The following is a 12,500-nucleotide window of genomic DNA, read 5'->3' as shown; positions in this document are numbered from 1 at the left end:
AAGTTTAAGAAATGTACAACTGTCGGTTCAGCTCTCTGGTGCTCCCTGCTGGCAGTATCACTATACTGTCCTCATGTTTCACAAAAATAGTTTTGAGAGACGTTGTCAGTTTTTGTATGTTGCTTAAATCCTCCAAAGCGGTTGGCAGTAAACATCAGGTCACGGTACGCCACGGTAGGCCACGGAGTCAATGAGCTCGAGTTGAAAAAGAAAAAGCTTACAGCACCTGGTATTCCCAGGCGGTCTCCCATCCAAGTACTAACCAGGCCCGACCCTGCTTAGCTTCCGAGATCAGACGAGATCGGGCGTGTTCAGGGTGGTATGGCCGTAAGCAATTAGTGCAGGCGCAAAACCAGGTTTTATACAGTAGCACATAAGGAGTGAGAAAGCTGCTGAGGCTCGACGTTACACTCTTACAAAAACAATCATTAGTTAGATATAAACGGCAGTAATTGATTCAGTAGGACTCCTTATCCATGTAAACGATCATTGTGACATCTGAATTCATTAATTATCTGAAATACACTGCGTGTGCGTGTGATGTTAAATGTTTGAACCAAGGTTAACGGTTAAAGTGTCAGAGAATGGGTGGTGATTTTTTGACGTCCTCCCATGATCTGAAGTGAGCGTGCGTGTTTGTGTTGGTGAAAGTTTAAGAAATGTACAACTGTCGGTTCAGCTCTCTGGTGCTCCCTGCTGGCAGTATCACTATACTGTCCTCATGTTTCACAAAAATAGTTTTGAGAGACGTTGTCAGTTTTTGTATGTTGCTTAAATCCTCCAAAGCGGTTGGCAGTAAACATCAGGTCACGGTACGCCACGGTAGGCCACGGAGTCAATGAGCTCGAGTTGAAAAAGAAAATGCTTACAGCACCTGGTATTCCCAGGCGGTCTCCCATCCAAGTACTAACCAGGCCCGACCCTGCTTAGCTTCCGAGATCAGACGAGATCGGGCGTGTTCAGGGTGGTATGGCCGTAAGCAATTAGTGCAGGCGCAAAACCAGGTTTTATACAGTAGCACATAAGGAGTGAGAAAGCTGCTGAGGCTCGACGTTACACTTTTACAAAAACAATCATTAGTTAGATATAAACGGCAGTAATTGATTCAGTAGGACTCCTTATCCATGTAAACGATCATTGTGACATCTGAATTCATTAATTATCTGAAATACACTGCGTGTGCGTGTGATGTTAAATGTTTGAACCAAGGTTAACGGTTAAAGTGTCAGAGAATGGGTGGTGATTTTTTGACGTCCTCCCATGATCTGAAGTGAGCGTGCGTGTTTGTGTTGGTGAAAGTTTAAGAAATGTACAACTGTCGGTTCAGCTCTCTGGTGCTCCCTGCTGGCAGTATCACTATACTGTCCTCATGTTTCACAAAAATAGTTTTGAGAGACGTTGTCAGTTTTTGTATGTTGCTTAAATCCTCCAAAGCGGTTGGCAGTAAACATCAGGTCACGGTACGCCACGGTAGGCCACGGAGTCAATGAGCTCGAGTTGAAAAAGAAAAAGCTTACAGCACCTGGTATTCCCAGGCGGTCTCCCATCCAAGTACTAACCAGGCCCGACCCTGCTTAGCTTCCGAGATCAGACGAGATCGGGCGTGTTCAGGGTGGTATGGCCGTAAGCAATTAGTGCAGGCGCAAAACCAGGTTTTATACAGTAGCACATAAGGAGTGAGAAAGCTGCTGAGGCTCGACGTTACACTTTTACAAAAACAATCATTAGTTAGATATAAACGGCAGTAATTGATTCAGTAGGACTCCTTATCCATGTAAACGATCATTGTGACATCTGAATTCATTAATTATCTGAAATACACTGCGTGTGCGTGTGATGTTAAATGTTTGAACCAAGGTTAACGGTTAAAGTGTCAGAGAATGGGTGGTGATTTTTTGACGTCCTCCCATGATCTGAAGTGAGCGTGCGTGTTTGTGTTGGTGAAAGTTTAAGAAATGTACAACTGTCGGTTCAGCTCTCTGGTGCTCCCTGCTGGCAGTATCACTATACTGTCCTCATGTTTCACAAAAATAGTTTTGAGAGACGTTGTCAGTTTTTGTATGTTGCTTAAATCCTCCAAAGCGGTTGGCAGTAAACATCAGGTCACGGTACGCCACGGTAGGCCACGGAGTCAATGAGCTCGAGTTGAAAAAGAAAAAGCTTACAGCACCTGGTATTCCCAGGCGGTCTCCCATCCAAGTACTAACCAGGCCCGACCCTGCTTAGCTTCCGAGATCAGACGAGATCGGGCGTGTTCAGGGTGGTATGGCCGTAAGCAATTAGTGCAGGCGCAAAACCAGGTTTTATACAGTAGCACATAAGGAGTGAGAAAGCTGCTGAGGCTCGACGTTACACTTTACAAAAACAATCATTAGTTAGATATAAACGGCAGTAATTGATTCAGTAGGACTCCTTATCCATGTAAACGATCATTGTGACATCTGAATTCATTAATTATCTGAAATACACTGCGTGTGCGTGTGATGTTAAATGTTTGAACCAAGGTTAACGGTTAAAGTGTCAGAGAATGGGTGGTGATTTTTTGACGTCCTCCCATGATCTGAAGTGAGCGTGCGTGTTTGTGTTGGTGAAAGTTTAAGAAATGTACAACTGTCGGTTCAGCTCTCTGGTGCTCCCTGCTGGCAGTATCACTATACTGTCCTCATGTTTCACAAAAATAGTTTTGAGAGACGTTGTCAGTTTTTGTATGTTGCTTAAATCCTCCAAAGCGGTTGGCAGTAAACATCAGGTCACGGTACGCCACGGTAGGCCACGGAGTCAATGAGCTCGAGTTGAAAAAGAAAAAGCTTACAGCACCTGGTATTCCCAGGCGGTCTCCCATCCAAGTACTAACCAGGCCCGACCCTGCTTAGCTTCCGAGATCAGACGAGATCGGGCGTGTTCAGGGTGGTATGGCCGTAAGCAATTAGTGCAGGCGCAAAACCAGGTTTTATACAGTAGCACATAAGGAGTGAGAAAGCTGCTGAGGCTCGACGTTACACTTTTACAAAAACAATCATTAGTTAGATATAAACGGCAGTAATTGATTCAGTAGGACTCCTTATCCATGTAAACGATCATTGTGACATCTGAATTCATTAATTATCTGAAATACACTGCGTGTGCGTGTGATGTTAAATGTTTGAACCAAGGTTAACGGTTAAAGTGTCAGAGAATGGGTGGTGATTTTTTGACGTCCTCCCATGATCTGAAGTGAGCGTGCGTGTTTGTGTTGGTGAAAGTTTAAGAAATGTACAACTGTCGGTTCAGCTCTCTGGTGCTCCCTGCTGGCAGTATCACTATACTGTCCTCATGTTTCACAAAAATAGTTTTGAGAGACGTTGTCAGTTTTTGTATGTTGCTTAAATCCTCCAAAGCGGTTGGCAGTAAACATCAGGTCACGGTACGCCACGGTAGGCCACGGAGTCAATGAGCTCGAGTTGAAAAAGAAAAAGCTTACAGCACCTGGTATTCCCAGGCGGTCTCCCATCCAAGTACTAACCAGGCCCGACCCTGCTTAGCTTCCGAGATCAGACGAGATCGGGCGTGTTCAGGGTGGTATGGCCGTAAGCAATTAGTGCAGGCGCAAAACCAGGTTTTATACAGTAGCACATAAGGAGTGAGAAAGCTGCTGAGGCTCGACGTTACACTTTTACAAAAACAATCATTAGTTAGATATAAACGGCAGTAATTGATTCAGTAGGACTCCTTATCCATGTAAACGATCATTGTGACATCTGAATTCATTAATTATCTGAAATACACTGCGTGTGCGTGTGATGTTAAATGTTTGAACCAAGGTTAACGGTTAAAGTGTCAGAGAATGGGTGGTGATTTTTTGACGTCCTCCCATGATCTGAAGTGAGCGTGCGTGTTTGTGTTGGTGAAAGTTTAAGAAATGTACAACTGTCGGTTCAGCTCTCTGGTGCTCCCTGCTGGCAGTATCACTATACTGTCCTCATGTTTCACAAAAATAGTTTTGAGAGACGTTGTCAGTTTTTGTATGTTGCTTAAATCCTCCAAAGCGGTTGGCAGTAAACATCAGGTCACGGTACGCCACGGTAGGCCACGGAGTCAATGAGCTCGAGTTGAAAAAGAAAAAGCTTACAGCACCTGGTATTCCCAGGCGGTCTCCCATCCAAGTACTAACCAGGCCCGACCCTGCTTAGCTTCCGAGATCAGACGAGATCGGGCGTGTTCAGGGTGGTATGGCCGTAAGCAATTAGTGCAGGCGCAAAACCAGGTTTTATACAGTAGCACATAAGGAGTGAGAAAGCTGCTGAGGCTCGACGTTACACTTTTACAAAAACAATCATTAGTTAGATATAAACGGCAGTAATTGATTCAGTAGGACTCCTTATCCATGTAAACGATCATTGTGACATCTGAATTCATTAATTATCTGAAATACACTGCGTGTGCGTGTGATGTTAAATGTTTGAACCAAGGTTAACGGTTAAAGTGTCAGAGAATGGGTGGTGATTTTTTGACGTCCTCCCATGATCTGAAGTGAGCGTGCGTGTTTGTGTTGGTGAAAGTTTAAGAAATGTACAACTGTCGGTTCAGCTCTCTGGTGCTCCCTGCTGGCAGTATCACTATACTGTCCTCATGTTTCACAAAAATAGTTTTGAGAGACGTTGTCAGTTTTTGTATGTTGCTTAAATCCTCCAAAGCGGTTGGCAGTAAACATCAGGTCACGGTACGCCACGGTAGGCCACGGAGTCAATGAGCTCGAGTTGAAAAAGAAAAAGCTTACAGCACCTGGTATTCCCAGGCGGTCTCCCATCCAAGTACTAACCAGGCCCGACCCTGCTTAGCTTCCGAGATCAGACGAGATCGGGCGTGTTCAGGGTGGTATGGCCGTAAGCAATAGTGCAGGCGCAAAACCAGGTTTTATACAGTAGCACATAAGGAGTGAGAAAGCTGCTGAGGCTCGACGTTACACTTTTACAAAAACAATCATTAGTTAGATATAAACGGCAGTAATTGATTCAGTAGGACTCCTTATCCATGTAAACGATCATTGTGACATCTGAATTCATTAATTATCTGAAATACACTGCGTGTGCGTGTGATGTTAAATGTTTGAACCAAGGTTAACGGTTAAAGTGTCAGAGAATGGGTGGTGATTTTTTGACGTCCTCCCATGATCTGAAGTGAGCGTGCGTGTTTGTGTTGGTGAAAGTTTAAGAAATGTACAACTGTCGGTTCAGCTCTCTGGTGCTCCCTGCTGGCAGTATCACTATACTGTCCTCATGTTTCACAAAAATAGTTTTGAGAGACGTTGTCAGTTTTTGTATGTTGCTTAAATCCTCCAAAGCGGTTGGCAGTAAACATCAGGTCACGGTACGCCACGGTAGGCCACGGAGTCAATGAGCTCGAGTTGAAAAAGAAAAAGCTTACAGCACCTGGTATTCCCAGGCGGTCTCCCATCCAAGTACTAACCAGGCCCGACCCTGCTTAGCTTCCGAGATCAGACGAGATCGGGCGTGTTCAGGGTGGTATGGCCGTAAGCAATTAGTGCAGGCGCAAAACCAGGTTTTATACAGTAGCACATAAGGAGTGAGAAAGCTGCTGAGGCTCGACGTTACACTTTTACAAAAACAATCATTAGTTAGATATAAACGGCAGTAATTGATTCAGTAGGACTCCTTATCCATGTAAACGATCATTGTGACATCTGAATTCATTAATTATCTGAAATACACTGCGTGTGCGTGTGATGTTAAATGTTTGAACCAAGGTTAACGGTTAAAGTGTCAGAGAATGGGTGGTGATTTTTTGACGTCCTCCCATGATCTGAAGTGAGCGTGCGTGTTTGTGTTGGTGAAAGTTTAAGAAATGTACAACTGTCGGTTCAGCTCTCTGGTGCTCCCTGCTGGCAGTATCACTATACTGTCCTCATGTTTCACAAAAATAGTTTTGAGAGACGTTGTCAGTTTTTGTATGTTGCTTAAATCCTCCAAAGCGGTTGGCAGTAAACATCAGGTCACGGTACGCCACGGTAGGCCACGGAGTCAATGAGCTCGAGTTGAAAAAGAAAAAGCTTACAGCACCTGGTATTCCCAGGCGGTCTCCCATCCAAGTACTAACCAGGCCCGACCCTGCTTAGCTTCCGAGATCAGACGAGATCGGGCGTGTTCAGGGTGGTATGGCCGTAAGCAATTAGTGCAGGCGCAAAACCAGGTTTTATACAGTAGCACATAAGGAGTGAGAAAGCTGCTGAGGCTCGACGTTACACTTTTACAAAAACAATCATTAGTTAGATATAAACGGCAGTAATTGATTCAGTAGGACTCCTTATCCATGTAAACGATCATTGTGACATCTGAATTCATTAATTATCTGAAATACACTGCGTGTGCGTGTGATGTTAAATGTTTGAACCAAGGTTAACGGTTAAAGTGTCAGAGAATGGGTGGTGATTTTTTGACGTCCTCCCATGATCTGAAGTGAGCGTGCGTGTTTGTGTTGGTGAAAGTTTAAGAAATGTACAACTGTCGGTTCAGCTCTCTGGTGCTCCCTGCTGGCAGTATCACTATACTGTCCTCATGTTTCACAAAAATAGTTTTGAGAGACGTTGTCAGTTTTTGTATGTTGCTTAAATCCTCCAAAGCGGTTGGCAGTAAACATCAGGTCACGGTACGCCACGGTAGGCCACGGAGTCAATGAGCTCGAGTTGAAAAAGAAAAAGCTTACAGCACCTGGTATTCCCAGGCGGTCTCCCATCCAAGTACTAACCAGGCCCGACCCTGCTTAGCTTCCGAGATCAGACGAGATCGGGCGTGTTCAGGGTGGTATGGCCGTAAGCAATTAGTGCAGGCGCAAAACCAGGTTTTATACAGTAGCACATAAGGAGTGAGAAAGCTGCTGAGGCTCGACGTTACACTCTTACAAAAACAATCATTAGTTAGATATAAACGGCAGTAATTGATTCAGTAGGACTCCTTATCCATGTAAACGATCATTGTGACATCTGAATTCATTAATTATCTGAAATACACTGCGTGTGCGTGTGATGTTAAATGTTTGAACCAAGGTTAACGGTTAAAGTGTCAGAGAATGGGTGGTGATTTTTTGACGTCCTCCCATGATCTGAAGTGAGCGTGCGTGTTTGTGTTGGTGAAAGTTTAAGAAATGTACAACTGTCGGTTCAGCTCTCTGGTGCTCCCTGCTGGCAGTATCACTATACTGTCCTCATGTTTCACAAAAATAGTTTTGAGAGACGTTGTCAGTTTTTGTATGTTGCTTAAATCCTCCAAAGCGGTTGGCAGTAAACATCAGGTCACGGTACGCCACGGTAGGCCACGGAGTCAATGAGCTCGAGTTGAAAAAGAAAAAGCTTACAGCACCTGGTATTCCCAGGCGGTCTCCCATCCAAGTACTAACCAGGCCCGACCCTGCTTAGCTTCCGAGATCAGACGAGATCGGGCGTGTTCAGGGTGGTATGGCCGTAAGCAATTAGTGCAGGCGCAAAACCAGGTTTTATACAGTAGCACATAAGGAGTGAGAAAGCTGCTGAGGCTCGACGTTACACTTTACAAAAACAATCATTAGTTAGATATAAACGGCAGTAATTGATTCAGTAGGACTCCTTATCCATGTAAACGATCATTGTGACATCTGAATTCATTAATTATCTGAAATACACTGCGTGTGCGTGTGATGTTAAATGTTTGAACCAAGGTTAACGGTTAAAGTGTCAGAGAATGGGTGGTGATTTTTTGACGTCCTCCCATGATCTGAAGTGAGCGTGCGTGTTTGTGTTGGTGAAAGTTTAAGAAATGTACAACTGTCGGTTCAGCTCTCTGGTGCTCCCTGCTGGCAGTATCACTATACTGTCCTCATGTTTCACAAAAATAGTTTTGAGAGACGTTGTCAGTTTTTGTATGTTGCTTAAATCCTCCAAAGCGGTTGGCAGTAAACATCAGGTCACGGTACGCCACGGAGTCAATGAGCTCGAGTTGAAAAAGAAAAAGCTTACAGCACCTGGTATTCCCAGGCGGTCTCCCATCCAAGTACTAACCAGGCCCGACCCTGCTTAGCTTCCGAGATCAGACGAGATCGGGCGTGTTCAGGGTGGTATGGCCGTAAGCAATTAGTGCAGGCGCAAAACCAGGTTTTATACAGTAGCACATAAGGAGTGAGAAAGCTGCTGAGGCTCGACGTTACACTCTTACAAAAACAATCATTAGTTAGATATAAACGGCAGTAATTGATTCAGTAGGACTCCTTATCCATGTAAACGATCATTGTGACATCTGAATTCATTAATTATCTGAAATACACTGCGTGTGCGTGTGATGTTAAATGTTTGAACCAAGGTTAACGGTTAAAGTGTCAGAGAATGGGTGGTGATTTTTTGACGTCCTCCCATGATCTGAAGTGAGCGTGCGTGTTTGTGTTGGTGAAAGTTTAAGAAATGTACAACTGTCGGTTCAGCTCTCTGGTGCTCCCTGCTGGCAGTATCACTATACTGTCCTCATGTTTCACAAAAATAGTTTTGAGAGACGTTGTCAGTTTTTGTATGTTGCTTAAATCCTCCAAAGCGGTTGGCAGTAAACATCAGGTCACGGTACGCCACGGTAGGCCACGGAGTCAATGAGCTCGAGTTGAAAAAGAAAAAGCTTACAGCACCTGGTATTCCCAGGCGGTCTCCCATCCAAGTACTAACCAGGCCCGACCCTGCTTAGCTTCCGAGATCAGACGAGATCGGGCGTGTTCAGGGTGGTATGGCCGTAAGCAATTAGTGCAGGCGCAAAACCAGGTTTTATACAGTAGCACATAAGGAGTGAGAAAGCTGCTGAGGCTCGACGTTACACTTTTACAAAAACAATCATTAGTTAGATATAAACGGCAGTAATTGATTCAGTAGGACTCCTTATCCATGTAAACGATCATTGTGACATCTGAATTCATTAATTATCTGAAATACACTGCGTGTGCGTGTGATGTTAAATGTTTGAACCAAGGTTAACGGTTAAAGTGTCAGAGAATGGGTGGTGATTTTTGACGTCCTCCCATGATCTGAAGTGAGCGTGCGTGTTTGTGTTGGTGAAAGTTTAAGAAATGTACAACTGTCGGTTCAGCTCTCTGGTGCTCCCTGCTGGCAGTATCACTATACTGTCCTCATGTTTCACAAAAATAGTTTTGAGAGACGTTGTCAGTTTTTGTATGTTGCTTAAATCCTCCAAAGCGGTTGGCAGTAAACATCAGGTCACGGTACGCCACGGAGTCAATGAGCTCGAGTTGAAAAAGAAAAAGCTTACAGCACCTGGTATTCCCAGGCGGTCTCCCATCCAAGTACTAACCAGGCCCGACCCTGCTTAGCTTCCGAGATCAGACGAGATCGGGCGTGTTCAGGGTGGTATGGCCGTAAGCAATTAGTGCAGGCGCAAAACCAGGTTTTATACAGTAGCACATAAGGAGTGAGAAAGCTGCTGAGGCTCGACGTTACACTCTTACAAAAACAATCATTAGTTAGATATAAACGGCAGTAATTGATTCAGTAGGACTCCTTATCCATGTAAACGATCATTGTGACATCTGAATTCATTAATTATCTGAAATACACTGCGTGTGCGTGTGATGTTAAATGTTTGAACCAAGGTTAACGGTTAAAGTGTCAGAGAATGGGTGGTGATTTTTTGACGTCCTCCCATGATCTGAAGTGAGCGTGCGTGTTTGTGTTGGTGAAAGTTTAAGAAATGTACAACTGTCGGTTCAGCTCTCTGGTGCTCCCTGCTGGCAGTATCACTATACTGTCCTCATGTTTCACAAAAATAGTTTTGAGAGACGTTGTCAGTTTTTGTATGTTGCTTAAATCCTCCAAAGCGGTTGGCAGTAAACATCAGGTCACGGTACGCCACGGTAGGCCACGGAGTCAATGAGCTCGAGTTGAAAAAGAAAAAGCTTACAGCACCTGGTATTCCCAGGCGGTCTCCCATCCAAGTACTAACCAGGCCCGACCCTGCTTAGCTTCCGAGATCAGACGAGATCGGGCGTGTTCAGGGTGGTATGGCCGTAAGCAATTAGTGCAGGCGCAAAACCAGGTTTTATACAGTAGCACATAAGGAGTGAGAAAGCTGCTGAGGCTCGACGTTACACTCTTACAAAAACAATCATTAGTTAGATATAAACGGCAGTAATTGATTCAGTAGGACTCCTTATCCATGTAAACGATCATTGTGACATCTGAATTCATTAATTATCTGAAATACACTGCGTGTGCGTGTGATGTTAAATGTTTGAACCAAGGTTAACGGTTAAAGTGTCAGAGAATGGGTGGTGATTTTTTGACGTCCTCCCATGATCTGAAGTGAGCGTGCGTGTTTGTGTTGGTGAAAGTTTAAGAAATGTACAACTGTCGGTTCAGCTCTCTGGTGCTCCCTGCTGGCAGTATCACTATACTGTCCTCATGTTTCACAAAAATAGTTTTGAGAGACGTTGTCAGTTTTTGTATGTTGCTTAAATCCTCCAAAGCGGTTGGCAGTAAACATCAGGTCACGGTACGCCACGGTAGGCCACGGAGTCAATGAGCTCGAGTTGAAAAAGAAAAAGCTTACAGCACCTGGTATTCCCAGGCGGTCTCCCATCCAAGTACTAACCAGGCCCGACCCTGCTTAGCTTCCGAGATCAGACGAGATCGGGCGTGTTCAGGGTGGTATGGCCGTAAGCAATTAGTGCAGGCGCAAAACCAGGTTTTATACAGTAGCACATAAGGAGTGAGAAAGCTGCTGAGGCTCGACGTTACACTTTACAAAAACAATCATTAGTTAGATATAAACGGCAGTAATTGATTCAGTAGGACTCCTTATCCATGTAAACGATCATTGTGACATCTGAATTCATTAATTATCTGAAATACACTGCGTGTGCGTGTGATGTTAAATGTTTGAACCAAGGTTAACGGTTAAAGTGTCAGAGAATGGGTGGTGATTTTTTGACGTCCTCCCATGATCTGAAGTGAGCGTGCGTGTTTGTGTTGGTGAAAGTTTAAGAAATGTACAACTGTCGGTTCAGCTCTCTGGTGCTCCCTGCTGGCAGTATCACTATACTGTCCTCATGTTTCACAAAAATAGTTTTGAGAGACGTTGTCAGTTTTTGTATGTTGCTTAAATCCTCCAAAGCGGTTGGCAGTAAACATCAGGTCACGGTACGCCACGGTAGGCCACGGAGTCAATGAGCTCGAGTTGAAAAAGAAAAAGCTTACAGCACCTGGTATTCCCAGGCGGTCTCCCATCCAAGTACTAACCAGGCCCGACCCTGCTTAGCTTCCGAGATCAGACGAGATCGGGCGTGTTCAGGGTGGTATGGCCGTAAGCAATTAGTGCAGGCGCAAAACCAGGTTTATACAGTAGCACATAAGGAGTGAGAAAGCTGCTGAGGCTCGACGTTACACTTTTACAAAAACAATCATTAGTTAGATATAAACGGCAGTAATTGATTCAGTAGGACTCCTTATCCATGTAAACGATCATTGTGACATCTGAATTCATTAATTATCTGAAATACACTGCGTGTGCGTGTGATGTTAAATGTTTGAACCAAGGTTAACGGTTAAAGTGTCAGAGAATGGGTGGTGATTTTTTGACGTCCTCCCATGATCTGAAGTGAGCGTGCGTGTTTGTGTTGGTGAAAGTTTAAGAAATGTACAACTGTCGGTTCAGCTCTCTGGTGCTCCCTGCTGGCAGTATCACTATACTGTCCTCATGTTTCACAAAAATAGTTTTGAGAGACGTTGTCAGTTTTTGTATGTTGCTTAAATCCTCCAAAGCGGTTGGCAGTAAACATCAGGTCACGGTACGCCACGGTAGGCCACGGAGTCAATGAGCTCGAGTTGAAAAAGAAAAAGCTTACAGCACCTGGTATTCCCAGGCGGTCTCCCATCCAAGTACTAACCAGGCCCGACCCTGCTTAGCTTCCGAGATCAGACGAGATCGGGCGTGTTCAGGGTGGTATGGCCGTAAGCAATTAGTGCAGGCGCAAAACCAGGTTTTATACAGTAGCACATAAGGAGTGAGAAAGCTGCTGAGGCTCGACGTTACACTCTTACAAAAACAATCATTAGTTAGATATAAACGGCAGTAATTGATTCAGTAGGACTCCTTATCCATGTAAACGATCATTGTGACATCTGAATTCATTAATTATCTGAAATACACTGCGTGTGCGTGTGATGTTAAATGTTTGAACCAAGGTTAACGGTTTAAAGTGTCAGAGAATGGGTGGTGATTTTTGACGTCCTCCCATGATCTGAAGTGAGCGTGCGTGTTTGTGTTGGTGAAAGTTTAAGAAATGTACAACTGTCGGTTCAGCTCTCTGTGTGCTCCTGCTGGCAGTATCACTATACTGTCCTCATGTTTCACAAAAAATAGTTTGAGAGACGTTGTCAGTTTTTGTATGTTGCTTAAATCCTCCAAAGCGGTTGGCAGTAAACATCAGGTCACGCCCGGTAGGCCACGGAGCAATGAGCTCGAGTTGAAAAAAGAAAAAGCTTA

The 12,500-nt window shown here is 44.4% G+C and overlaps 19 non-coding genes across 19 annotated transcripts; all 19 read right to left on the bottom strand.

Moving 5' to 3' along the window:
* Nucleotides 1-214: 214 nt before the first annotated feature.
* On the bottom strand, nucleotides 215-333 carry LOC130399300 (5S ribosomal RNA). The gene has a single exon (XR_008901817.1). It is a non-coding gene; the product is annotated as a 5S ribosomal RNA (ribosomal RNA).
* Nucleotides 334-862: 529 nt separating this feature from the next.
* LOC130399617 (5S ribosomal RNA) lies at nucleotides 863-981 on the bottom strand. The gene has a single exon (XR_008902122.1). It is a non-coding gene; the product is annotated as a 5S ribosomal RNA (ribosomal RNA).
* Nucleotides 982-1,510: 529 nt separating this feature from the next.
* LOC130399298 (5S ribosomal RNA) lies at nucleotides 1,511-1,629 on the bottom strand. Its single transcript, XR_008901816.1, has one exon. It is a non-coding gene; the product is annotated as a 5S ribosomal RNA (ribosomal RNA).
* Nucleotides 1,630-2,158: 529 nt separating this feature from the next.
* LOC130399297 (5S ribosomal RNA) lies at nucleotides 2,159-2,277 on the bottom strand. The gene has a single exon (XR_008901815.1). It is a non-coding gene; the product is annotated as a 5S ribosomal RNA (ribosomal RNA).
* A 528-nt stretch (nucleotides 2,278-2,805) lies between these two features.
* LOC130399296 (5S ribosomal RNA) lies at nucleotides 2,806-2,924 on the bottom strand. The gene has a single exon (XR_008901814.1). It is a non-coding gene; the product is annotated as a 5S ribosomal RNA (ribosomal RNA).
* A 529-nt stretch (nucleotides 2,925-3,453) lies between these two features.
* Nucleotides 3,454-3,572, bottom strand: LOC130399295 (5S ribosomal RNA). The gene has a single exon (XR_008901813.1). It is a non-coding gene; the product is annotated as a 5S ribosomal RNA (ribosomal RNA).
* A 529-nt stretch (nucleotides 3,573-4,101) lies between these two features.
* LOC130399294 (5S ribosomal RNA) lies at nucleotides 4,102-4,220 on the bottom strand. Its single transcript, XR_008901812.1, has one exon. It is a non-coding gene; the product is annotated as a 5S ribosomal RNA (ribosomal RNA).
* A 529-nt stretch (nucleotides 4,221-4,749) lies between these two features.
* Nucleotides 4,750-4,868, bottom strand: LOC130399292 (5S ribosomal RNA). Its single transcript, XR_008901810.1, has one exon. It is a non-coding gene; the product is annotated as a 5S ribosomal RNA (ribosomal RNA).
* Nucleotides 4,869-5,396: 528 nt separating this feature from the next.
* Nucleotides 5,397-5,515, bottom strand: LOC130399291 (5S ribosomal RNA). Its single transcript, XR_008901809.1, has one exon. It is a non-coding gene; the product is annotated as a 5S ribosomal RNA (ribosomal RNA).
* Nucleotides 5,516-6,044: 529 nt separating this feature from the next.
* LOC130399290 (5S ribosomal RNA) lies at nucleotides 6,045-6,163 on the bottom strand. Its single transcript, XR_008901808.1, has one exon. It is a non-coding gene; the product is annotated as a 5S ribosomal RNA (ribosomal RNA).
* Nucleotides 6,164-6,692: 529 nt separating this feature from the next.
* LOC130399289 (5S ribosomal RNA) lies at nucleotides 6,693-6,811 on the bottom strand. Its single transcript, XR_008901807.1, has one exon. It is a non-coding gene; the product is annotated as a 5S ribosomal RNA (ribosomal RNA).
* Nucleotides 6,812-7,340: 529 nt separating this feature from the next.
* On the bottom strand, nucleotides 7,341-7,459 carry LOC130399288 (5S ribosomal RNA). The gene has a single exon (XR_008901806.1). It is a non-coding gene; the product is annotated as a 5S ribosomal RNA (ribosomal RNA).
* Nucleotides 7,460-7,977: 518 nt separating this feature from the next.
* Nucleotides 7,978-8,096, bottom strand: LOC130399287 (5S ribosomal RNA). The gene has a single exon (XR_008901805.1). It is a non-coding gene; the product is annotated as a 5S ribosomal RNA (ribosomal RNA).
* A 529-nt stretch (nucleotides 8,097-8,625) lies between these two features.
* Nucleotides 8,626-8,744, bottom strand: LOC130399286 (5S ribosomal RNA). Its single transcript, XR_008901804.1, has one exon. It is a non-coding gene; the product is annotated as a 5S ribosomal RNA (ribosomal RNA).
* A 518-nt stretch (nucleotides 8,745-9,262) lies between these two features.
* LOC130399285 (5S ribosomal RNA) lies at nucleotides 9,263-9,381 on the bottom strand. The gene has a single exon (XR_008901803.1). It is a non-coding gene; the product is annotated as a 5S ribosomal RNA (ribosomal RNA).
* Nucleotides 9,382-9,910: 529 nt separating this feature from the next.
* LOC130399284 (5S ribosomal RNA) lies at nucleotides 9,911-10,029 on the bottom strand. The gene has a single exon (XR_008901802.1). It is a non-coding gene; the product is annotated as a 5S ribosomal RNA (ribosomal RNA).
* A 529-nt stretch (nucleotides 10,030-10,558) lies between these two features.
* On the bottom strand, nucleotides 10,559-10,677 carry LOC130399282 (5S ribosomal RNA). Its single transcript, XR_008901801.1, has one exon. It is a non-coding gene; the product is annotated as a 5S ribosomal RNA (ribosomal RNA).
* Nucleotides 10,678-11,205: 528 nt separating this feature from the next.
* Nucleotides 11,206-11,324, bottom strand: LOC130399280 (5S ribosomal RNA). The gene has a single exon (XR_008901799.1). It is a non-coding gene; the product is annotated as a 5S ribosomal RNA (ribosomal RNA).
* A 528-nt stretch (nucleotides 11,325-11,852) lies between these two features.
* LOC130399279 (5S ribosomal RNA) lies at nucleotides 11,853-11,971 on the bottom strand. The gene has a single exon (XR_008901798.1). It is a non-coding gene; the product is annotated as a 5S ribosomal RNA (ribosomal RNA).
* Between the last annotated feature and the right edge of the window lie 529 nt (nucleotides 11,972-12,500).

This window comes from Gadus chalcogrammus, chromosome 12, assembly GCF_026213295.1.
Source record: "Gadus chalcogrammus isolate NIFS_2021 chromosome 12, NIFS_Gcha_1.0, whole genome shotgun sequence".
Lineage (NCBI taxonomy): Eukaryota > Metazoa > Chordata > Actinopteri > Gadiformes > Gadidae > Gadus > Gadus chalcogrammus.
The sequence above is the reverse complement of the archived record's forward strand: the minus strand, read 5'-3'. Positions and strand labels throughout refer to the sequence as shown.